The sequence below is a fragment of the Mus musculus genome, chromosome 13, assembly GCF_000001635.26.
Source record: "Mus musculus strain C57BL/6J chromosome 13, GRCm38.p6 C57BL/6J".
NCBI classification, from domain to species: Eukaryota; Metazoa; Chordata; class Mammalia; order Rodentia; family Muridae; genus Mus; species Mus musculus.
In genome coordinates, this window is record NC_000079.6 from 83337025 (window position 1) to 83362566 (window position 25542).

Sequence of the window (25542 nt, forward strand, 5' to 3'; positions counted from 1 at the left end):
ACAGATGGTTAGCTTGATTGCTTGGTTATCAAACTTTATTTTCTTGCCAAATTTCTGGATACAAATTTAAAATATTGCTGTATAAATAAGAATTTATACATGATTGAAAATATTTATACATATATAGAGACAATGCAGACACGCACACATGCATGCATGCTCACGCAAGCATATTGTTATATAGAGTCCTTCCTTAGCATATATGAGGGCCTAAAAGTCAATTCCTAATGGTATACATACAAAAGTGTGTGTATATGCATGTTCATGTAAATGTACAGGTATATAGACATTTTACCTTTTAAATCTAATATGGGTTTTTTAAATTATGGAAGATGTAAAAAGAACCAAGTCTTCCATTCCCTATTAGGGGGATATGACAATTCTTTTTTTTAAATATTTTTATTAGGTATTTTCCTCATTTACATTTCCAATGCTATCCCAAAAGTCCCCCATACCCCCCCAATCCCCTACACACCCACTCCCACTTTTTGGCCCTGGTGTTCCCCTGTACTGGGGCATATAAAGTTTGCAAGACCAAGGGGTCTCTCTTTCCAGTGATGACTGACTAGGCCATCTTTTGATACATGAATATGACAATTCTTGATGAAGAAAATGGAAATGAAAACCAATGAAAAATTCTTAGTGTGAAACTACGTGTAGAACAGAAAAAAAATATATCTTGCTTTTCTTTAAGTAATTCTCTTCAAAAATATATAATGTTAAAATTTGGTCTCAATATTTGACTTTGTTAGAGAAGAAAGGGAATGTAAATGATTAGAAATTTAAAGGGTCTCTTAGGCAAATATTCTATTATTAAACTATAATAATAAACCTGTTTCATAGGTTACAAACTAAATGGTCAAAAGAAAACCAAGTTGAAATAGTAAACCACCTAAACAGAAATGCTACTACTTTAATGCTGTGTGGGGAACCCTTGTTCCTAATGAAAATTACTCATCATGGAACTGCCAAGTCCATAACTCATTATATAGATTTCCTTTTGTAGAGAAATATAAATAGATGGTGTCTTATTTTAAAAACAGAGGCTAAAGGAAAAGAACAAAAACAATGCCACACTATTCAAAACAAGAACAAGAGTGGAAAGGAATACTTTTCTTTCAGATGTAAAGATGGAAGCCTTTGAGATGTATGGACACTAAGAGGAACTGGCTACATAAAACACAGTCTATAGGGTTGTGGATAAGGAAACTTGAGTTGCTTTCCAAAGCCTAAACATTTGGGCAGAAGGAAATTCAATATGAAGCTCAGCCATCCTTAGATGGGACTCATCCCAGACATGATTCTACTCCTTCACATCTCACATCTTGTAGGATACTCTATAAACACCATTTATGCTAATATTTTTAAAGTATCCAAAATTTCCTATTTAACAAACAAAAAAACAAACAAACCAAAACCAGAGAATGAACCTAAATCTTTTCTTTAGTTTCTTTCAGTTAATTTAGATTGCAAGTCTCATAGACTAATATACATTCATCAAATTGCTTTGTTCTATGAATCTTACATTGTGAATATTAAACTAAATACTTTGGAGGAAACTTTCAGAAACGAAAATATTATTGTTATTTACTCTGATATGGACAAAGGAGTATATAAACAACTGCAAAGAGATTTAATAAAAAGGAAATCAACAGAAAAATTGAGTTGCTATGAGATATGTCAAGACATGTTTAGAAGAAAGAAATGCCGATGCACGATGCAGGATTCAAACGGTCATTAAAGTTCAGGATAAGCACGAATACATTAAGTCTCAACTGAGCCAGAGAAGGGTGAAGGTTTGTAGGCAAAGCAAGCAATCTGTGCAAATGCCAAGAAGGCATGAAGTCTATAAAGGGTGATGCCACAGACAAAGTCAGAAGTGATATCATATATATATATATATATATATATATATATACATACATATGGGTTTGAAGGAAGACCATAAAAGAGCAAAGGAAAGTAGTCATTAGAAAAAGAAATCTATAGGTGAAACAACAATACAAACTAACCATTACCCCCCAGAGCTCCTGTCTCTAGCTGCATATGAAGCAGAAGATGATCTAGTCGGCCATCACTGGTAAGAGAGGCCCCTTGGTATTGCAAGTTTTATATGCACCAGTACAGGGGAATCCCAGGGCCAAGAAGTGGGAGTGGGTGGGTAGGGGAACAGGGCGGAGGGAGTGTATAGGGAACTTTCGGGATAGCATTTGAAATGTATATAAAGAAAATATCTAAGAAAAAAGAAAAGAAAAGAAAAGAAAAGAAAAGAAAAGAAAAGAAAAAAGAAAAGAAAAAGAAGTCTAAGCTGGGCATGGTGGCAGAGGCAGGCAGATTTCTGAGTTCAAGGCCAGCCTGGTCTGCAAAGTGAGTTCCAGGACAGCCAGGGCTACACAGAGAAACCCTGTCACTCCCCACAATAAAGAAAAAGAAAGAAAGAAAGAAAGAAAGAAAGAAAGAAAGAAAGAAAGAAAGAAAGAAAGAAAGAAAGAAGGAAGGAAGGAAGGAAGGAAGGAGAGAGAGAGAGAGAGAGAGAGAGAGAGAGAGAGAGAGAGAGAGAAGTCTAAAAATGAAATGAGTTAAACTTTGAATGGAACTAAACATGTTTAACTAAATGAAGAAGGAAGAGAAAACAGAGAAGAGCCCAATTGCTCAAATCAGAACTAGTGAAAGGGTCATCACTACCAACACTACAGAAATAAAACTTGTATAAAAGAATAATATAAAAAAAAAGAATGTTTCAACCCCCCAAAAAACAAACAAATAAACAAACAAACAAACAAAAGAATGTTTCAACCCAAATGTTATCCTGACGATAAGAAATGCAAGGATAAGAGATGGAACAGAGACTGAGAGAATGGCTAACCAATAACTGGCCCAACTTGAGACCCAAGCACCAATCTGTGACATTATTAAGGATACTCTGTTATGCTTCCACACAAGAGCCTTGTATAATTGTCCATTGAGATCCTCCACCCAGCATCTGACTGAAACCGATGCAGAGAACCACAGTAAAACATTGAATGGACCTTGGGGACTCTTATGGAAGAGTTAGAGGAAGGATTGAAGGCCCTGAAGGGGATAGGAAGTCCACAGGAAGATCAACAGAGTCAACTAACCTGGACCCTTGGGGCTCTCAGAAACTGAACTACTATCCAAAGAGCACACAGGGTTCGAACCTAGCCTTTCCACTCATGTGTAGCAAATGTGCTGTTTGGTCCTCATGTGGGTCCCAAACAACTGGAGTGGGAGCTATCCCAAAAGCTGTTGCCTGTCTGTGGGATATATTCTTCTGACTGGGCTGTCAGGCCTCAGTGGGAGAGGATGTGTCCCACTGAGCCTTAATGTTCGGGTGGGGGGGGTGTCACCCTCTCAGAGGAGAAGGGGAGAGGGGAAGTATTGTGGAATGGGGTGACCAGGAGGAGGTGCAGTGAATGTGATGTAAAGTGAATATATAAATGTTTTAAAATGAAGTAAGGGGAATCCTTTTTAATAGGATTCTATCAGAGAGCTTTGTCTGCAGAGTATTTGCTTATGAAATACAAACTGTATAGTGAGAACCACAGCAAATCCCAGGAAAACTGAGTGGCTTAGAGTGCCTTCTTTGAAAATACATTGTGGAATTCAAGTGGCCATGATGATAACATGAAAAACTTTACAGTAACATGTTGTTTTCAAAAATAACATGGTATTTATTTTTCCCATTTAAGCCTAAAATTCAGTGTAACTCTGATTATAGATAATTCAAGAATCATTCCAACTAGGTTCTCCAATGAAGAAACTGGAATAGCAAATACAAGTCTTCAATTCTTAGCTGTCTTTGGGAAGTTTTTATTGCATATCACTGTCTGTTTAGAACACCATCCATTCAGAAATGCCTTTATAAAGCCTTGATATTGAGACACTCTGCTCCAATACAAGAGGTAGTTAAATAATGAATTGTCTATTAAATTGGGTGTCTAGGACATCTGTGAAACATTCCTGGATAATATGATATAAAAGAAGGAATCACCCATGATTTTCTTTTTCGTTTCCAGTACTTGGAAATACTGGGTAGTCACAGTCATTACCTACTAGTACTTAGTAGCACACTAATATTAGATTAAAGTAGGTGTTATAGTCATGACTTACCACACCAGCATCTGTAAATTAGTAATAGGACAATAATATCTCGAAAACTAATTTTAAAATCCATTTATTGGCAGAACGATCTCAAATAAAATAAACACTACAATAAAAATTTAAATCGTGATATGCTGTTAATTTGAATGAGTTTTATTTTAATATTTCTCTTTATTTTAGTGCAGAATTGGGATTTGGGCAACTAACCTGTGTAGATCCCTGAATTCACTTTATGACATAGGAAACTAAAAAAATAAAATAAAATAAAAAAATAAGTTTTACTTTCAAAAGGAAATACAAATTCTTGTTTCAGTTGTCTCAATGTTTTTTGTAAGCCACAATTTCCCTTTTTTCTATAACCAAAATTCCCAATGACAGCACCATAAACTTTATAGTCAGGTTACTAGCCAACGACGTGCTATTTTCCTTTTCGATAAAAAATTATTTAAAGGAGCCAGTACACAACTGACAGGGAAGTAGGAAATACAATGACTTGTTTTTAACCACAGAAGTCATAATAATACTCAGTTGAGCCAATGTTTTTTTAAAAAAACTAAGTTTGTTTCCAATATTCTGATCCTTCTGATAAGTACATCAGCCATGTCAAATGAGGTTACACTGTTCCTGGGACAACCCTGAAATTCCTTAAGGCAGCACTCCAAATCTCTCAACTCTGTGAAGTCCGTCTTGTCACCTCAGACCGAGGTTATAGTTCCCTACACTGTCAAGAGACACACGAGTAGCGACCTGAGCTGGGCTGCAGGCCTTATTTTAGCATTGGGTATCTGATTTTCAAAGGTTATCTTTCCCAAATTAAAGGAGAACAAGACAGCTAATGTGAAGCTTCTCTGGGCTGACTCTCTGTGCTTACATCAGATGTTTTAAGTTTCTCAATAAGAGGCAAACCTCCAAGAAATAATGGGTCAAATTCTCAGTGTATTAAAAATGTTAAAGGGAGGGTGAGGAAGACATTTTTCCTTATATTTATTTTCAGAATTTGTTATTACTAAGATATTCTTAAGTAAAAGAATTAAAGCAATAGATTATATTATTATAATGCTCATAAAAATCAAACTGAAAATGCCCACATTGTGTCTCTGTGCTTATATTTTTTTGTAAATCTTCTAAGCTTGTGGAGTTTTCTTTTTTATAGCATTATCATTTCTGTACTCCTTTCTATTGGCCTGAAGCTACCTCCTCTTAGATGCAAATATTTTATTAGTGTGTTCAAGCAATATCTTTACCCAAATCATTTAGCCAGATACTGTAGTGACCCAGTGTATATCTCCTAAGTAGAACCCATGAAGACCCAGGGTATTCTATCAGTCCCTGATTCCAGAGTGCTAATTAATGGCTCAGTAAAAAGGATCACCTGCAGCATTTCATTCCTAATTGAAGATCCTCCCTGAACACACATGGCTATTCTATTTTCTGCCATTTTCTCTTCTGGCTCAAAATATTAAAGTAATGAATATTTGGACAAGACACTGAAGAATGTAAAGGCATGAACATGTGAAGTGGGGAGAAGGAAAACTCTGTTTAGATGTTAGCTTAAAAGAGATGGGACTTGGCTGTTAGATCTCCTGCCCCCTGGCCTTCATTGGCCTTTGCTGTTAGTGAAGGAGCAATATCCTCTCAGCATCTTCAGCAGTAACCATCAATCTTGTCTATCAGGCTCTTTCGGTCAAGATCACAAATTGGTTTTATTTTTTATAATACAATTTGGCACAAAGACTCTGTTTTACTAAAAATGAGCCTTGCAATCAGAAAGTGGGTACTCAAAAGTCTACATCACTCATTCCTTATAAACGATTAATAACCTGTTTTGGCTCACGGCAGCTAAGTGTTCCATCATCCTTTTCCTCTTCCATTTTCAAAACAGAGACTCTCAAAGACATGGGTGAGCACATTGATCAGGGCTCCGGAGTCAGCTGATGCTGAGTCTATCATAATGGGCATTCTCTGCAGATTCATTACCTATTTTTCTTTTTCTTCCTTGGGTTGCTTTGTCAATTTATATAAAGAAACTATTTTTCAATTGCATTGTACTCTTGACTACAGTAGCAAAATCAATGCCAGAGACTAAAGGGGATTCTGGTGACTTGGCTCTGTGTCTTAACACAAATGTGGGGTGTTTTTATCTTCTTTTTTTTCTTCTTTTTTGATCCTTTTCTAAGAAATTTCTTAAAATGTTTAAGGAACCCATGAAGACAACTGGCCCACTTCTTTTCCCTCACTGTTAAATCGCTGTGTTTACATCTGAAGCAAATGGGAAACAAAGAGTGTAACTGACTTTTGAACATCCCTTTGTTAATCATGAAAGAAAACATGTATTCCACAACTCCACATCATTTCCATATGATTCCATTCTGTCAGTGAAGGTCAAAATGAAAGACTTTTTTGTGCTTTCCATAAGTTTGAAAAATAACTGTCATCTTTATATGCAATTCATAATATTGTATTCCAATGAAGGTGTTAACCAGCTACATGCAAATCTGAAATATCATCTTTGTAAAATAAGATAAGTTTCAAAGGATTTGTTAGCTTACACACTAGTTAACTTATAGAACAGTCTAGACAATGGATAGACAGTTGTATTCTGATTTACCTCAGTCTGATAAAGTATTTAAATAACATTCTTTATGACCTGAACAAGGTGTAGTTAGTAAACAAAATGACACCGGATTACATGTAGAAAACATTAAGCACTGGCGTAATAGATTTAAAAAAGACAAAGTACATAAGTACCCTTGAGACTGGGTAATATCAGGGTGTCACACAGAATGGGCTTGGACATAAGAGGTTTTAATGAAATTCTGAGAGACCGAAATTGATACTAGGAAATTAAAATTTCTATCTCCTAACATTGTTCTCATGTTCAACATGAAGTCACCTTTAGTAAAACACTTTCTCTAACACCAGCTGAAGGTAGTCTGTCCAAAGTGTGTAGCGTCCTCAGTGCACACATAAAAACAGACATCACTTGGGTTCCTATTGGTGGAGAGTGGCCTGTGCAATTACAACCTGTATGCCTATCAATAGGTGTTTTAGGTATGGGTTACAGGTAGCAGAGATGATAAAAAAGAGCAAAATCCTCTGAAAATCATTCTAAACAGTGACTTAAAGCAAAGCCAGGGTAAACTTCCCCAACGTATTTCAAATTGAAAGAATAAACAAGCCTCACCCAAGAACAGAGAATTTAATTGTCAGGCAAGTGAGGTTTCATTTGTACAACTCAAGTATTTTTATTTTCAAATAAACCTGACCTGAATCATGACAAAAAATAATTAATCTGAAAATGTACAGGACTCTTCTTTACACAATTCTCCTTGGGCATTGTATCCCTGTAAATCCTGTGTTCTAGGATGAAGATTCAAATTGAGTTTTACTGGGCTAGGGTAGCCATGTCTCTATGTGGTTAAGAACACTGGACAGAGGAGCTGCATGGGAGACCTCTCAGGATGCCCATCGTTACTATTCAGTTCTCCAGGTCCAGGAGGCCGTTCCCTCACTGGGGCTGGAAGAGCAAAGTGTCAGATACTGTTTTCCAATGAAGCAGCAACGCTCTATTAGCTGTTTTGCTGTTAAACATTTTACCACAGGCGACTCCTCTTTCAGCTGCCTTCCCGTATGTGGCCCAGTGATAAATTTTATCAGTGGTCAGCGGGACAGGGCTGAAGTCTGGGCAGCGGCACAGTGGCTTTTTATCTAGCTTAGTTCCCTCTGTGGTGCCCCTTACCCAGCCAAAGCGTCATTTTCTCGGGGTAATTTATGTTGTGGCATTGCTGTCAGTAGATGTGGTGTCAGCGATTTGTGTTCCCGCTGGAAGTTTACATGGAAATGAGATACTTAGCCCACAGAATAAAGTCAAGGGAGGAATAAACCAATAAAAATGGCACTATACCTGCTCAGACCTAGGGGGGCAAAACTGAAGGTTGTCTTTTGCTGGGAAAGCTTGGTTTTCAGCACTTGATAGTGCTGTGTGTGGAGTGCTCTGTATTAAATGAGCACTACGTCAGCACTTAGGTTTTACATTCCTCCCGTCCAGAGTTGTAACAACTCTGTCACAATGAATTTTTAAGTTAGTACGACACTTTTGTTTTTATAGCTAAAATTTTTAAGCAAAAGTTGAGGTGTTTGCATCATTGGAAAAAAACCTGATTCATATGATGACATCTTGTGAAGTCAAAAATTCAGCTCAAGGTATGTTTTACTGGAGAAACCATTGACTGAATAAATATCCTTTGACCTCCATATGGCTTATTGTAAAAAGACTTTTAAATTATCCCACTGGAGAATATTGAGAGTAGCATACAACATGAGAAAGGAAATAAAAGTACCCTTTAGATTCCTTCGCCAAAGGCTTCTGAAAAACCTAAAGCTATACAGTTAATTTAGACTCTCAGATCCCCTTTCTGAAAGTCCCTTCCAGGGTTGGATCTATATCATTCTGAGGGACAAGAGGAAGGGAAGGAAACATAAATAGGTCTCTATCACACAGCCAACACTCTCTTTCCTCAACCCATTCTTTTTTCTCTTTCACAAAACAAAACAAAACAAAACAAACAAAACAAAAACCAAAAACCTCTCACAAGATGATACACAGAGACCCTGTGACTCTTCAGGACAGTTTCACCTCATTGTTGCAGTACATCTCCACACATTCTTAGCAGCTACTTTAATATCTTAGTGATGTTTTCCTCTCTAAGCAAAATTTCCCATTTGACCCCCTTTACCATGGAGACTCCCTAAGTATTTTGTAATGTGCCATTCTGAGCTGAAATGAAATGATAATTGTTTTATAAAGAAGATGCTTAGAAAGCGGCTTGACATTCATGCATGAGTCCTGAATTTCTGAGCAGTCTTCCTCTAGTTATGCTGGAAAGGAAAAAGAAACAAGAAAAAGAAAAAAAAAAGAAAGAAAGAAAGAAAAAGAAAAAAAGAAATACCCTGATCTTCCTTGGTTGAAATTTTTCACACTTTTGAAACAATTAAGGACCTGTCCTTAGCAATTTGTTTAGAAATTAATGTTTAAATCCAACCCCTGTGTCCAGCATATGCTACCACAGTTCTGCTGGGATTTTGAATAGACAGCAGGGCAGTGTGAACAGTTTCTACAGATCCAAATGCCAGTATATGTATTCAGCTTTGTAAATATGCCTTTAAAAATACCTTGCCATATTTAGCCACTCCTAAATATGTATTTACATAAGTCTACACACTGTAAGTGTTTACCTGGGAGACAGGAAAGGTCTCTTTGGTAAATAATATGGGTTTTATAGCCTTACATGAAGGAATTTTTTGTTTGCTAGGTTAAAAACTCAACTCCTCTCAGTTATAATTTAATAAAAAATTTTCCTTGTAAATTTATGGTGTAGCACTTGAGGTAAAATTTGCAATGTTTAAAAAAGGCAAGCCTGATATTAGCTTTGAGTACAGAGTATCTGTGAATCATTTTTAAGAAGACTTCAGAAAGCACAAATATGGATGTGATCATTGAAGGCCAAACAGATAAAAATAACCTGCCAGATACAATTTAAAGCCAAGCAATTGGATCAGTGCCTATTTGCCTAAAGTTAAAAATTCAGAAACTCTAGGAAAATCTAAATATTAATAATGGACATGCTTTACTTTTTATCTTCCAGCCTTATTTACAGTTTTTATTATGTGTCTGCATGTAGGTTAAATATTCTCAACTAATTAAGCAAATTACTTAAGATAAAGATGTGAAATTATCATATAAAGCCTTTTTTTCCCAATCAGTGTGACTCAGGCACAGAAATATTTTAGTGCATACTCTGATAATAAAGAGTCATGAGTAATTTGGACCATGTTTCTGAATTTATAAGTTAATATATGACCTATTCCAGAATTAATGTATAACTCCATATTCAGAATGAAGTATTGAATATTAGTAGATAAAACTACATCTTGTTTTAAAAGCCACTCTTATCCTTTTCTTTAAAACTGAATATACAAAGTAAATTAGGAGATATTTGAAAGCAAAGGACTAGTCCATTATTGATAGGTACTTACAGCTGACTGAGTATCCTTTCATGTCTGTGTTCTTCCTGTTACACCTTCTTAACATTAACCAAATACTGCCTTCACTTCTGATATGCTGTGAATTCCCATATGGGTAGGATTTGTTTTGATGAATTCCTCTGAAGTCCAGGGCTGGGGGTGCGGGGGAGGTGTCTCTGAAAGGATTAGTCTTGTAATTAGCTTGAGACCTTGTAGAAGGTAAGTGTCACCATTCAACATCACTGTCTGTGTCTGGTATCACTCTTGTGATCAGCTCACTAACAGATAGAAAGTGTATTTGCAGTGCAAACTGGGTTGCACTGGCAAGAATTTCCTGGCATTGTTGGACACCTAAACCTACAATAAAATAAAAGCAGAAGCTCTTATGTGAATTCTGATGGCATGTAATACATCTACTGATCTCTCTTTGCTTTCTGTGTCTTGTAGGCATTTCTCCTTTGCCATTTTTCCTTGTATAGGTGTTTGTGAAAGAGTGACAATGTTTTATTTATGAAGAAGAAGGACACAACGATTTTACCTTTTCAAATCTAAGTTAAGAAATTTTAGAGCACAGAAATTTCCTAACTATTTTTCTAATTGACACAATTATTTTGCATTCCATGGTCAAACTGGTAACCTTGGTTAAGATGAATGAATTGGTCACAAAACAAAACCAAAGCCATGCTTCTGAGAAGAGGGCTGGTAACAATGATGCGGTGTTGATAGGAGTGAGCGATAAGGACTTACAGGGGAGCTAGTAACCAAAATACATTATAGCACGTATAAAATTCCCAAACAACAAAGTCAATCAATAAAATAGAAAAACATTGTGAACAATTTCAATAGGAACATTACAAGTACAGTTTTTCAGTTTGTCTATAAGTATAATTGGTTGAGAAAGAAAAATATATAAAAGATTGAAAATATTCACATCTGACATTCAAAATGTAAATCTTTTTCTTCTATTTATTCTTCAGATCCTGAAAGATGCATACTGTTATAAAAGATTAAAACAATTCCTTAAAATATAAAATGTGATTTATTTTGTGCTTGGAAGCAGTAGAAATTTAAATGTAATGGTATGTTCCATGGCATGGAACAGGAGGTTTCAAAACTGAGTTTTACTAATTCAAATCTATCCATAAAATATCAAGAACCTTTTAGTTAGCTATTTTGAGCATTTGAGTAAATCAAGAATCAATATCTGATTATATTTGCATACAAATTTTACAACTGAAGGGGAGCATATTGACTGTACTCATACTCTCATAATCTGTTTTATCATCTTTCCATTTGAAATATTATATAATAAATTTATTTTCATCCCAATACTACCTGAATGAGTTCTCAAAACCCGTACATGATAAATTCCTTACTTTCTTGGTATGACTCAATATAAAACTGTCTTAGATTTATTCTATTTTTTTACATACATCTTAGATTTATTCTATTTTCTTACATACATGTAGGCAAAGCCAGTCATACAGATAGTACCTGTGTGTAGCACATCCCTCCTATTTGTAATGAACTGATTCCTGGACACTGTAAGAACTCTCTTATATGAACAAGATCCTTTACCTCTAGAAACACTACTGACTGGCTCTCAATACATTTCAATTAAGGCTATCTAATCTACTGTTACATAATTAATTCAAACACCCACTCCATACCTTACCTGTACTAAGACTTGGGTACAACAGGGCTGGCTTAAGTTACAAGCACCTGCAAAGTGAAGAAGTTGTCTTTTAATATTGCTGTCTGTTTTCCTGGAAACAGTTAAGTATATATGGACTTTCTTCCCTCAGCATTATTTCCTAAAGTTGTGATAATAGCTCAGAGATAATAGCTCAGAATTCTAATTTCAGATAGAAATTGGTTCATTTCTTTAAAGAAGCTTAATTTCCTGTAATAATGTGGTTATTGAAACAGCCTAGACACTACAGTCAGATAGATAAATGATAGATAGATAGATAGATAGATAGATAGATAGATAGATAGATAGATCATGTTATAAGCACCAACAGCCATCTACTGCATAAGCTCCAATGAATGTAAAATAAGTCTACTTGTAGCATTGTGAAAAGGATGCTCATATTTTAGTAAATTTTAGGTGCAGTAACCTATGGTTATCTATGCCCATCATTTGCTTTTGCGAAGACTTACCATTAGGAATCCATATTTTACTGTTACTCTGGAAAATTAAACATATCATTACATGACATCTATACACAAAAATATAATACATGTAATACAAATAGTGATAAACTTTATCAAAGTTAGGGAAAGACAGGGATAATATTCTTTGCTAGCAAAAGAAATTCTCTGAGGTAGCCAATTCTTTCTGATAATTATGGTTTTCTTATCCTTATAAATTAAAAAACAAAACCAAAATATAGTGGCGTTTGCCATGAAAATAATGAGAATCACTTGGTCCTGCAAAAGAGGTGGTTAACATCTTAGTATACAAGGCTTAAATTGCCAAGCCCAATTTCTGCCAGAACTATGTTTATTCTTTACACATCAATGTTGATATGGTTGACTGAGGCTGCTGAGTTAGTCAGTTATTCTTTATACTGTAGCCATCTTCTATAATTATTATATGTAATTCTTCCTGCCTTTAGTCTTTTCTCAGTCAATAAGCCTATATTTATCATGGATACTTCATTGAAATTGGAATCACAGACCTTTGAGTTTGTCAGTCTCACATGCAGGGAACTTCAATATGAAGTTTTACCATCTATTCAAGGAGATGACCAGCAACTTTGAGTTCCTTCCAGATTTTGAGGAACATTAAGTATACATTGAATTAATAGTGGTAGTTAGAATTTCTACTAAAATGATTTTGTATGTGCAGAAGGAGATGATTAGATTTAATGAAAATAGTCATTGAAAAATAAATTCTGGAAACTTTAAACACATACCAGATCTGGGCAACATTTTACCAGGCTTAGTTCCTTTGGGAAACCTTCTTAAAATATACAACTTCATGAAGCACCCGAAATCTTTGACTTTGCACTCGTGACTAGCTGGCAGTTGAGATACACATTCTAGGAAGGTAACTCTCCCACAGGAATTCATGGGAACACGGGGCTGGGACAATGTTTAAAGGCTTTGGAAAAGCCCTGGTTTTTCTGCCCTGTTTTCATGTAGCAGTAATTTCATTCATGAAAGGAAAATAGCCTCATCTTGACACATGGAATCTACCTTCTGTCCCACATACAGCCCCACAGGAAAGTATGACCTAGATAATATTAAGAAGAAACCTGTCTGGCAATGCAGCAGTTCTCAAGGATGTTTGCTGGCAAGTGACATGATCCTGACAATAATTTCATTGCAACCACTTTAACTGAGCATCGTGTAAGTCCTTTGTCAGAAGACTCACTGGAGTCTTGGCAATTGTATGAGTGATCCTCCTTTGGTAGTTATGACCAGGGAGCAGCATGGCATCCTTACTCTGGCAATGAGAGAATTTGGTGCTAGCAGTTTTTGAATTAGAAACAAAATAAATAGTTTAGGCTACTAAAAAATTACTTAATATGTAGAATATTATCTGTAAATAATCAAAATCTTATCAAAAACTTATGTTAAGCTGTGAATTTTATAGAAAAAAAGTTTGGTAAGATAGCAAGGTTCATTCCCTTATTTTAAAACATGCTGTGAACAGTAAATAGGGAGGACTGAAATATAAGATCAAATTTTAATGTATCAATTTGTTCATAATTTGAAGACCAGTGGGGATGGATAATATTGTTATTGTCATCGGTGAAAAGGGTTTTCCTTATCCATGATTACAGCTCAGAAAATACCAAGTACCAAATATGGCATTGAGCAGAATGAACATGAGCTGCTGGTGATAGGATCTCTGTGTCTCTGTCTCTGTCTCTGTCTCTGTCTCTCTGTCTCTCTCTCTCACACACACACACACACACACACACACACACACACACACACACACACACAACCTTTTCCAGGTTCTCAGTGGGAGACTGTTCTCATTCTCTTCTCCCCTCTCCTCTCCTCTCTCTTTAATTACTTCAGTTAGAGTGATCTCACTTTTCTACAAGGTAGGGGTCATTGCTTTTTCACTTTTCCATAACTATCCCTTTAGCTCTTGACCTAAAGAAGATTTCCATGTACCTAGAAGAAGTTCAAGTCCAGGATAACATAGGCCCAATGCTTCTTATCTGTGGAGCCCATTAGTTTCTTTGATGTATTCTGATTTCTCAAAAGAACCCAGAAGCACCTACTAAGAGCTAACACCAATTCCAAGAAATGCTCAGAAAAGAAGAAAATGCAGGGAAAATCTTATGACACTGTATGACCAGGCCATTTCATTATTTCTTATTTAATTCATTCTCACAGAGCATTTGATTTGAAAAAAAAAATCAGTATTTGTTAGATCAAAGACCTAGACTTGCAGCAGAAGTACATGGCAAAGACATCAAATGAGTCTGAGTCATCCATGGCGGCATCCATGGTGTGACAAAATATGTGTACAAGGTTTCCTGATATTCCAGAGACTTGGAAGAAAAATGAAGAGTCTGGCAATGGGGCTGAACTGAGCTACTAAAGCTAACTTAACGTTTATAAATGAGGGAGAGCCAAACCAATAATAATATTGTGGCATTGATTTTTCTTGGTTTCAGCCACACCCACCTCATTACTTAATTTTTTTTTCCTCCCAATATGTGTTCAATCCTTTTTGATGGTCTGGCTCAGAGTTTAGAAAACAGAGCCAAACCAGATCACTTTGGTTACACTTGAGCTTGGCTGGACTTTCAGTGACTTCCACACACTAAATGTTACTCTCAAGAAGGGCTAAATAGAATAAAAAATTACTGTACTAGTTGCTTTATTCAGTCATTAGCAAAGACCTTACAAAGTACATACTAAGAGAGGAAGGATTAACTTTGGCTTGAGGTCTGATAGGACACAGTCCACTATGGCAGACAAAGCATTGCAAGGGAAGTCCAAGCGGCTGGTCAGAGTGTGTTTACAGTCAGGAAGCAGAGCGAGTTGAAGGCAGCTGCTCATTAGACTCTTTCTCTTCTTCTATTTTGCCTGGACACGCAGCCCCTTGGTCATTTCAGCAGTGGATTTCCATCCTCAGTTAAAGAGAGCATTCTGAAAACAACTGTACCCAGTGGTATGTTGCCTAGATGACTAGAAACCTGTGGTAATTGGCAATGAACCTTAAACATCATGTAATTGTGAAAGACATGTGAGATATATCTCACAAGGGATAAGTGTCCATGTTTACTGAGTGTTCCTAGGAAACAATCACTGTGCTTAAACCTCTGTGCATAATATGCACTGTTTCCTTGGGCATCACATCCATTTGCCAAAATTTCCAAGATCACAAAAATAGTAAGCAGAGGCTGTAGATTTAGTTGGCAATCTTCAGTGTGATACAGAACCACAGGGTACATGGCTGGCCTTTCAGGCTGGACAAGTTAGGATTGACACTTGGGAACCTGAGGAAACTTCTTATCCCTGCAAACGGGAAGAGTAGCCAGGATTTCCTACTCACCTTCAGGTGCTATAAGATGCCCAGTGTTCCCAAGCATGGAGCCAGCGACCAACCCTCAAAGTCTGCCATCACCACATCAAAGAACAGCAAGAAAAAAAAAAAAAAAGACCAAGTATGATTGCACACCCATGCTATAAGCCTTTCTTTGATTTATATTTTTTTTCTTTTTTTTTTTTAATTTAGTCAAGGTAGTCTGATGTTCCCAGTATCCGCATACTGGGGCAGAGGTTGTACTAAGTATAAGCTACCTCAGGTCAAACCCAAAATAGCTTTGGTCTTCTTACCCCTGAACTTCAAAGCCTATCCCATTCTCCCTCCTGCTCCTATTGCTCTTGCGGTGACTCTGCAGTGGTCACAGGCTAAACATCCCGGGTGGTCCTCCCATGGCCAAGCATTCTCCTAGCCTGAGTTCAACCACATACCCTCTTATGGGGTGAGTCCTGCAGGGAAGAAAAAGATAGAGCTGATAAATACACTCTGGTTTTGCAAAACTCCCCCTTGGGGAAAATCAACTGTATACAAGTAGACTGTGCTTCTGTAAGGCAGTACTTTCAACAGTACAGAACTGCCCTGCACTGCTTTGGGCTTTTCCTTCCTTGCTATATTAGAGTGATGTGGGAAACCATGTGGCATCTCATGGGCAGTGAGCTTTACAGATCCATTATCATTTCTCACTGTGTATTTTTCTGGGTATTGGGCCCTGAGGCTTGTTTATTGGTTTCCTGATGATGGGGCAAATACAAAGTCTATCTTCTAAATTTTCTCATCCCTTGACTCTGCTACAAAGCATTAATTTTGCAGCAGGTAAGATTCTGCCCTAACTAGGCAAATAAAATCAGCTTTGGCTTCTTCTAGAGAGCAGACAGATCTGTGTGAGTGTTCATACTTACCTGGGCATACCACGTTTGTACAAGAGAAAAGATCATTAAACTTAGAATAGCTTTCAGCAGAACAAGGAACCACCCAGTAGCATTATCCCAGTTTCTCAGACAGTTAGAAGCAACATTTGCAGCTGCTGAGTTTCCTTTACAGATCTGTAAGCACAAACAAGTCATCTCCAGATTACCAGCCAGCTCCATTATATACTGTGTGAGAGCTGCTGCTGAGCATAGGGCAGAGGGCACTGAAAAACATCTGGAAGCAAGCCCCCCACCCGCACCTTCTCAGCAGAAGCAGAGAGCATTCAATTCCAGCCAGAGCTTCTTACACCTTCTTGTCTCCTGAGTTGAAATGGGTTACATATCCCAACCCCCGAATCTATACAATAATATTTCCTCTGACATTATTTCTTTTTAAAAAAAATTCTGGTGTGTGAGAAAAATAATTCTCTGGAGGGGATTCGGCATAGGGATTATCCCTGAGCCCCAGGTGTATCATAATTAGCTTTTAAATGTATTTACAAAAAAATAAATAAATAATAAAACTCAAGTTGAAGACAGCTAAAGCAACAAGCAGCTAGAGTTTGGGCTAATTAACTCTACTGGAAGAATCCAGTGACTAGACACTGTGGTCTTGAAAAGCTACAGTGAGGTAGCTACCCACAATCTCAGCTGCTTTATTCTTCCCAAGAACTAATCATCTTTTCAGTGATTAAAAACCTGAAATTATTTTTAGTCAATTATCTTAGTTGACTGTTTTACCTCTCGATTTATGTAATCTTCATTTCCTACCAGTAAAAACCTTCCAATCCTTTCTCAAAATTAATGAAGAAAAAATCATCACATTCCCTTTCCTCCACAGACTTGAAAACATTCACGGCATAGAGCAGGCTTCTGCCTTTTGTGGCTGGAATTTGGAGTTTTCAGAAGCTAAAACAGACTGAAGAGAAGTAAAGATAGAACATTTCCACACGTAATCTTCCCAAACTCTAAGGATGTTTAACTGCCCTGTCTATCCCAGCTTCTTGGCCTCCCCAAGCATACACGATATCCACCCTGGTCTAATTTGCAGTATAAGAAAAGCTACATCTAAGGCTCACCATGTTTTTCTGTCCTAGAAGATACCAGACATAGAGACCTTAATCACACACAGCTCGCTAGTCCTCTGGGCAAGCGCTCTGATAGCCAGTAAGCAGGTCTAGGGAAATTATAATAAAAATGAATTCAGCCATAATGACTTCTCACAACTGCCCTGCAAAGGAAGAGTCCTCTTTTAGGACAGCATATGTTTTGACCACCTTACAATGTACCTGGCTGGAGAAAGCTACCTAGAAGTCTTGGACAAGAGATAAATATGTATCCTATGTTGGTGGAAGCAAATGTTCACTCAGAAGTCAAAAGAGCTGACTTTTAATTCCTTGTCTGCTATTAACTAGTGTTGTAGCTTTGGAGAAAGCAGTCTCTTGCCACAGATTTAATCTAGAATATACCTGTGGCTCACTCCATCGGGAAAGATTCTGTGAAGGGAATACATTCTCTTATTTTCTCCTTTGAAGACCAACTGCTAACTTGGTGCTGCTGAAAGATATGGGGATCAGCCTCAAGGCAACCCAGATTTATACCTCAGAGAACTGGAAAAGAGTTTGCAAAGACACATGTCTAGCACTCTTCTGAAATCAAGGGAGATATGTCAGGGTCAATGTTGCTTCCAATATCTATGTGTGCACCATTGCCCAGATCCATAAACTACTAGTTAGAAGGTTAAGTCAAGATTTTTGGTACAGCAATCAAACAAATCTGAACACTGAACTAAAATGAATATATATGACGGCAACAATAGAAACTCCAAATGAACATTTTAGTCCTTATTTTGTGCCAGACACTGAGCTGGAGATTTCTGCATGTGTTATCTCAGCTTAGCATTATACACACGCTCTGTCCTCTCATTCTGTTCTCCAATTATCCCCCCAAGCTGGCCTGCCATCTGCCCACCTCCTGCACAGAGAAGACGTAGGAGGCAGGACCTTTATGTACAAACGTCCCCAGCCAGTCCTTGTCCATACTAAGACTTTGCAACATTCCTATCAACTCATTTCTGGTCAGGAGAAAAAAAAATCCATATTAAGAAAAAAAGAAAAAATGAACAACAACAACAACAAAGAGTCTCAATGTTAACCTTCCTTCTCTTGGTACAATTCCTTATAGTCTCCAAAAGTCTTCTGTCTGTATAAGGAGGGACAGTCCATGGTTTAGATCAATATCTGAAAAAGCTTTTAAGCTATAATAACTATAGTCTTCACCACTCAATATATTTTGGCAACATGCACCTGTATGCCACATGGAATAGCTAACTCTTAGGACTTAGACCCACTCCTGTCTGTCTACAAAGTGCTTCAGTGGAAAAGTCCATCATAATTACGTTAAGTGCAAGGAGAAAACCATTCCCAAGGACACACTGTGACCCTCTGTAAGTCCAAACAACTTCCAAACTACCAAACTACATTTTAGTGTTACTACACAATGAGTTTCATCTATTCACTAATCACAGCCCATTAATTATAAAATGTTACAAACAGTAGTCAACTCTACCCCTTCCTTAGCAAAAAAATAAAAACTTGGATTTTGAATGGGCTAATATTAGCTTTTAGGTTTGTTGTCATTGTTATTTGTTGGTTGTTGTTGTTGTCGTCGTCATTGTTGTTGTTGTTTTCTTTTCGTTTAATCCCTGTTTTAGCTTGCTGATACTGGGTATTTGCTACAAAAAAAAAACAAAACAAAAACAAAAACAAAAACAAAAAAAACACAAAAAAACAAAAACAAAAAAACCCTGTTCCATCCTTAGTATCTGAAAGAAGTCAGAAGAGTCCTGGGAATAAGAGTTCTACCTCTACTTTCACAGGCTGCCCTCCCTTCTGGGATCTGGAGCAGCCATTGACTTCTAGGAAATTCTTCTGAGACCCAATTAAAACTACCTGCCAGGAGAACAGGAGACATTACTCCCAACTCCTCCCTAGGAAAATCTGCTTCCAAGTCCAGTCTTACATAGGAGTACTCTTGTGGCCTCGTATAATACAAGCCATGGAAGCTGAACCCCAAACTCACACCTTTGGCAATGATATATAGGCTTATTTACCTCAGAAATAAAGTCTAACATCTAAAACTGGAACTCTCTTACCAAACTGGGTATTTACAGTTGAAAGTTTTTTTCCAACTTTTGCTTTCTAAACATTGACATTGAGCAAGTATATTAATAGTTTAGGGAACCATAATTTTATTGGTGTGACAAGGAGTATAAGCTGTTCTCAGCTAAGGTGACTGAGAAATCCATTCTGTTATTCATTTTCTTCCAATATTTTGCATTTGGCATATATTCATTTAAACCTTCACTACGCTACTTCCTCCATTCTTCTCTGTCAGTATCTACCGCAAAGGTATTAAGGTCTTTCTAACTCTCTATGCTGTGATCTAACTTTTCTTGTCCACCCCGTATTGTTCTCCTTCCATAGCTTTGAGCACCCTTTGCTCACTTATGATAGGCCCATCACATTTATTCTATATCCTCATGGAGACATGTATCACTTTCCCTCAAGTTTTCAAATAACTCAATAAAAATCTATCAACAAATCAACCTTTGAAATGGCCAGGATGGAAAAGAAATGAAAATGAGGAGACTCACATGAAAAGAGTATGTCTGTTGCACTTAAAAGAAAAAGTATGAAGCCCTGCAGCTGGCAGAAGATAGAAATCACAAGTCAACTCTGTATGTACCACCGGAGGCACATTTTGTAAGCACTTTATGCCTCTATTTTTCCCATATGTGAGTTTCAACATTACAGGTCACTTGTGAAGAGTAAATGAAGTCTAATACATAAATCCTTAGATTATTTAATGTATCTAGATTTAAAAAAGAATCTCCTAGCTAGTATCAATTGCAAAGAGTTTCTTCAGTGGGGATGGTATTTTGTGTCTACTTTCTCTTCTCAGTGCTGGAATTTTATGTGGGTTGAACTTGTTTTGTGTATGTCATCACAGTCTCGGTGAGTTCCTATGTGCATACATCAGCCCTGTTCTGTCTAGGAAACAATGCTTCCTTAGAGCCATCTACCACCTCTGGCTCTTAAAGTTCTTCCTGCTCCCCTTCTGTATAGATCCTTGAGTCTTAAAGGAAGAATGCAATACACATTCACTTTCAGGCTGAGGGTGCCCAGATTTCTAACTAACTACACATGGTTTGCACACTGGCCAGCTTTGGTCTATATGTTAACTGCCATCTATGGCAAAAAGAAACATCCCTGATGACAGAATGCCTTGAACTATGGCTACAGCAATGTGTCACTGAGAGTCATTTTGTTGCTTTGTTCCTTTAATAGACTACTAGTAGTTACTTTATGATTCTAATTGAAAGTTCCTCTTCAGTCCCAGCTGAAGTTTAAGGATCACCACACTTCTTTATTATTTCAAATTTTACGAATATTGCTGAGTGAGGTAGTGTACAACTTTAGTCTCCAAATTTGGGAGGGAGATGCAAGTAGTTCTCTGTGAGTTCCAGGCCAGCCACAGCAGCCAGAGCTATGTAATGAGACCCTGTCACAAAAAATAATAAAGGAAAGTACATTTATGCTAAACTCTGAGAAACACTTGTGTGTGTGTGTGTGTGTGTGTGTGTGTGTGTGTGTGTGTGTGTGTGCCTCTACTCACTTGTGTCCATTTGTGAAATAAACTAAAACTGTCTGCATTCCAATACAGTGGTTAGTTAATAAACACTATAAAATGTAAGTAAAAATAAAATCCCTGCTTTCTGAAATCTACCTGAAAACACCCACTGAAAAACAAAGTAACAACTACACAACAGCTTGCTGACAAAACTGTATGAAGAAATGGCTGACAAAAATAACTTTGTCACTATTGAAAAAAAAGTTCTGCCTGGCATGTCACAGGAAGGTATCAGTGGACCAGTAGAAGCACATCTAGACCCTGACACAACAAAGAAGGCCAAGCACAATGTGTCAACAGGATAAATACATCATAAAGAAAACATTTAGAACTGTGGCCAAGAGCCCGAATAATAAAAAGATTATCTGGGGCATACATTTAGAGTCATGCTAAACCAGAGCAAGAAGGTTTAGTACTGAAAAGGCCACAAAGAACACATCAGGGCCAGTCTATGATATGCTCACTGGCTGCAGGCTTTGAATTTCTCCCATGATCTAACTGTGAGAAGAAAAATTTCCTCTAGAAAGCTATCTTTGCCCAGTGAAAAGTATTTATTAATTGTGATAATCAGAGCATCTTGGGATGCTTGGCTTCTAGGGGAAAATGTGATTGATTATTAATATCTGCAATAAGGACAGAGGAAGAGGTGGCATAGAAGTCTTCTATCCACCACCCAGGGAATATAAACAATAGATGTCAAGGAGGTCAATTTTAGTAAGTAATGACATGATAACCGAGATGCTTTTTCAAAGATTAATTTGGCAGCAGATCACAGGATAGGCTCCTTAAAAAAAAGAGTCAAGAAAACTACTCTGGAAGCCTCTGCCAGAAATAGTACATTCACAAAGCAAACATGAGAGGAGGAATAGCTTTAAAGGGTTTTACAAACAAATCAATGTACTTCTGAAAAGCCTTCGAACCAATTTAAGGTGTTTTGACTCTTGAAGAGCTACTACAACGACTATCTCTTACTTTAGCAATGAGAAGTTATCTCATTCATTCCCTGTAGCAGAGAGTGCATTGAATCTACCTAAAGCCCAGTGTACAGGAGGAAGAGACAGAGGAACCCTACAGAAATCTGTATAGCTTTTAGCTCTTGGTTCAATGACTCTTTCTCCAGATATCAAATGAGAACTGATCCAGGAAAATGCCCAGTGACACCCATTTGTCCACACATATAAACACACTTTCCCCACAAATCTGTATACCACACAGATTCGTATACACACACACACACACACACACATAGACAAACACAGAGACACATGCACACAGAGACACACACAGACACATATATACAGAGACACACACAGATACACACAGACACACACACACACCAAACCCACCCAGGAGAACAGGGTTTACCATGATTGAGTGAATGATCTAGTCTTACCTCTGTCATGATCTCCCTTTAGTTCTAGTGTTGATTTCCTCATGACAAGGTTGTAAAATACATGAAGTATCAACCTTGCTATTCTATCAGAAGTAAAGACATGTTAAAACTAGATACAGCTCTTAAATTGTTTTTGAGATTATAATATAATTACATTATTTAACTCTTCCCTTTCTTTCCTTTAAACCCCTCTATATACCTTTCTTTGTTCTCTTTCAGAGCCATAGACTCTTGTTTTATTAGTGGTTATTACATGTTTGTGCATGTATACAGTGCTAAATACATAAACATAACCTGTACAGTCTCAATATAATCAAAATTGTATGTATATGCTTATGTTTCCAAGGCTGACTAGGTATTAAAACACATAGTATTAAAACATATAGTTTTAATGCAAAACAACTGGAATGCCTTCCTGGAGTATAAGGCAGAGGGAGAAAAAGCTATTGCTATGCCTGTTGATTAATTTATTTATCCAAAACCCATTAATTATGAAGCTCTGAACTACAGTGAAACAAAATTATATAAATGAGACCCATCCTCACACATTCTGTGTTTCACTTAGGAGACAGTTGGGTGACATGTGAACATGGCTGAATAGGTTAGAAGCAGGGCATGCCACACAGAGCAAATGCCCTTGCCTTGCACGGCTTTCTAGAATGTGATCAGTCAGAAATAACAAAAATTTAATTTGGGGAAACAAAAAATAGCCATGGTTATTTTCCAAAGCAAAATGAAAGTCGAGGGAGAGGAGGGCTACAGGAGGATGTGGCTGCTTAGGGAAGGACTGGATCATGCTTAAATGGACTCCTCCTTATGCCCAAAATATGTTGACTCTGTGTCTCTTATCAGGCTGCAGCTCAAAAGATGGTTGACAATTTTCCTTAGACAATGGCCCAATTGAGAGGTCACTTCCTGCCATTTCCCAGGCCCTGAGGGGGAATCCCACAGTGCTTTCCAATATACAGTAGTGGCTATGTTGAAAGCCAGGCTCTGAATAGATGCCTGGCTGCCCGAGTCCTGGGCACCTACTTGGAGGTTGAGAGATGAATTAAAGATAACCATTCATGCTGAAATGTCCAGTCAGATACAATGCAATCTTCTAAAAGCTTTCAGTTCACAACCACTGCAAACTTTCTATCAGTTTTTCCCTATGCTTCATTTACTCTGTGAGTTTTTATCATTGAGAAACAGAAATTCCTCTCTCCTAAATGAGTAACGTTTTGAACCCAAGCCTGACCCTCACATGATAAAATTCCGTGTCACTGCAAAGAAATACAAAGTGTGGTGTTGTTATGTTCTGTGTCTTCGCTTGAAAGCCATCCAAGGGCTGAAGCTGTTGCCTGCATTCACAATGAAGACAGCATAGAAAGAACGTGGTATTTTAGACAGAGCTTTCAAAAAAATCCATATAAGGGCAAAGAGAAACATTTGATGCTAAATTCTTCCCTAATTTAAGACATTTTGTGTCCAGTTTTTATTTTGAAAAAAAAAAAAAGAAAGAAAAAGAAGAAGAAGAAGAACTAAAAAGAATTCCAGAGCAAAATCCTCCCGGGAATTTATGTGTGTGTGTGTGTGTGTGTGTGTGTCTGTGTGTGTGTGTGTGTGTGAGCTTAACACAGTCATGGCACTTGTCTGAATCACTGAAGGAACGGAGGGCAACATCTCCTCTCTGTCTGGTCAGCACCAGGATGAGTGAGGGATTTCATCCCTTTTCCTGACTCTTGCCCCGCAACACAATCCAGCACTCCAGCATCTTAAGTATGCTTGGCAAATCATTTTGTAATTCTCAGGTTACTCTGCTGGGACATCGCATAATCCCATGCAATGTGTATCAAAGCAGAAACTCTGCACCTGACTTACCTGGAGTTCCTATTAGGGAAACCGGGAGTAGTGGATGGAGGAAAAGCTGTGGTCAGGAGGTATTGTTCGTGAGAAGAAGACTGTTAAAAAGGTAAGGGTAGCAAGGTTCCCTCTCAACTTCATTGAAGCTTACATTAGCTCATATTCCCATTTATTCACAGGCCAAGAAGGATTTAAACATGCACTGATGGTACTCAGCGCTAAGCTGAGGAATTGCTTGCTTTTTGGTAATTTTATTATCAAAGTCTATGGTACAATTAACTAATTAAAGAAATCTAGGTAAAACCTATCAGAATTCTTATGACCGAACAAAAATCCTATATTCAGCTAATCTATTATTAAGTGTCTGAGCTACCTACTCTTCATATTATTTGGATAGTAAGCACACTAAAATGATAATAAAAATTCAATTGGAATACGAAAAAAAATACAGATTTTAGAGCTAGTGAGATGAGTCCACAAATTAAAAGTATATACTGCTCTACTACAGGACTCAGGCTCATCTTAGAACTCACAGCAAGCAGATGGTAAAGTTCTTTAGCTCCAGTTCCAGAGAATATGACACCCTCATCTGGCCTCCCTGGACATCTGCACATAAACTCACACGCACACGCACACGCACACGCACACGCACACGCACACACACACACACACACACACATAAATGATGATAGTGATGATAAATCTTTTTTTAATTGTAATGTAAAATTCAAATTCCAGAGTCTTGTCTTGAAATTACTCAATATATAGTAACTGTGGGAGAAATCTAGGTATCTACACAGCTAAAGAAATAGTCCTGTGGTCCTGATTTGTAGGATGAAGAATTCAGTATGTTGAAGTCAGTTCATAGCTCTAACAATGAATATTTACTCATCGTTGACTTTCTGTTAGTCATCTGATTTCTGTAACATTGTTTTTTTAGTCATAATACTTGATTATTATGAGAGAATACATGGACAAGTACTAATATTTGTTAAAACAAATGCCATGAATTGCCTTTTGAGTACCCTAGTTAGATG

General features: G+C 37.3%; 1 long non-coding RNA gene across 3 annotated transcripts in view; it reads right to left on the reverse strand.

Annotated features, from left to right (window-relative positions):
• Window positions 1-19376, reverse strand: part of Gm33217 — a 41868-nt gene extending 22492 nt beyond the window's left edge. The window contains exons 1-5 of one of the 3 annotated variants that reach the window (XR_382691.3): window positions 16567-19376; window positions 15961-16116; window positions 15677-15738; window positions 11822-11868; window positions 10159-10322 (exon numbers count right to left, since the gene is read on the reverse strand). This is a non-coding gene — a long non-coding RNA (predicted gene, 33217). Of the gene's footprint in view, window positions 1-10158; window positions 10323-11821; window positions 11869-12309; window positions 13548-15676; window positions 15739-15960 lie in introns of those variants that run through there. The other 2 variants (XR_873704.2, XR_382692.2) reach the window with 2 other exon arrangements.
• Between the last annotated feature and the right edge of the window lie 6166 nt (window positions 19377-25542).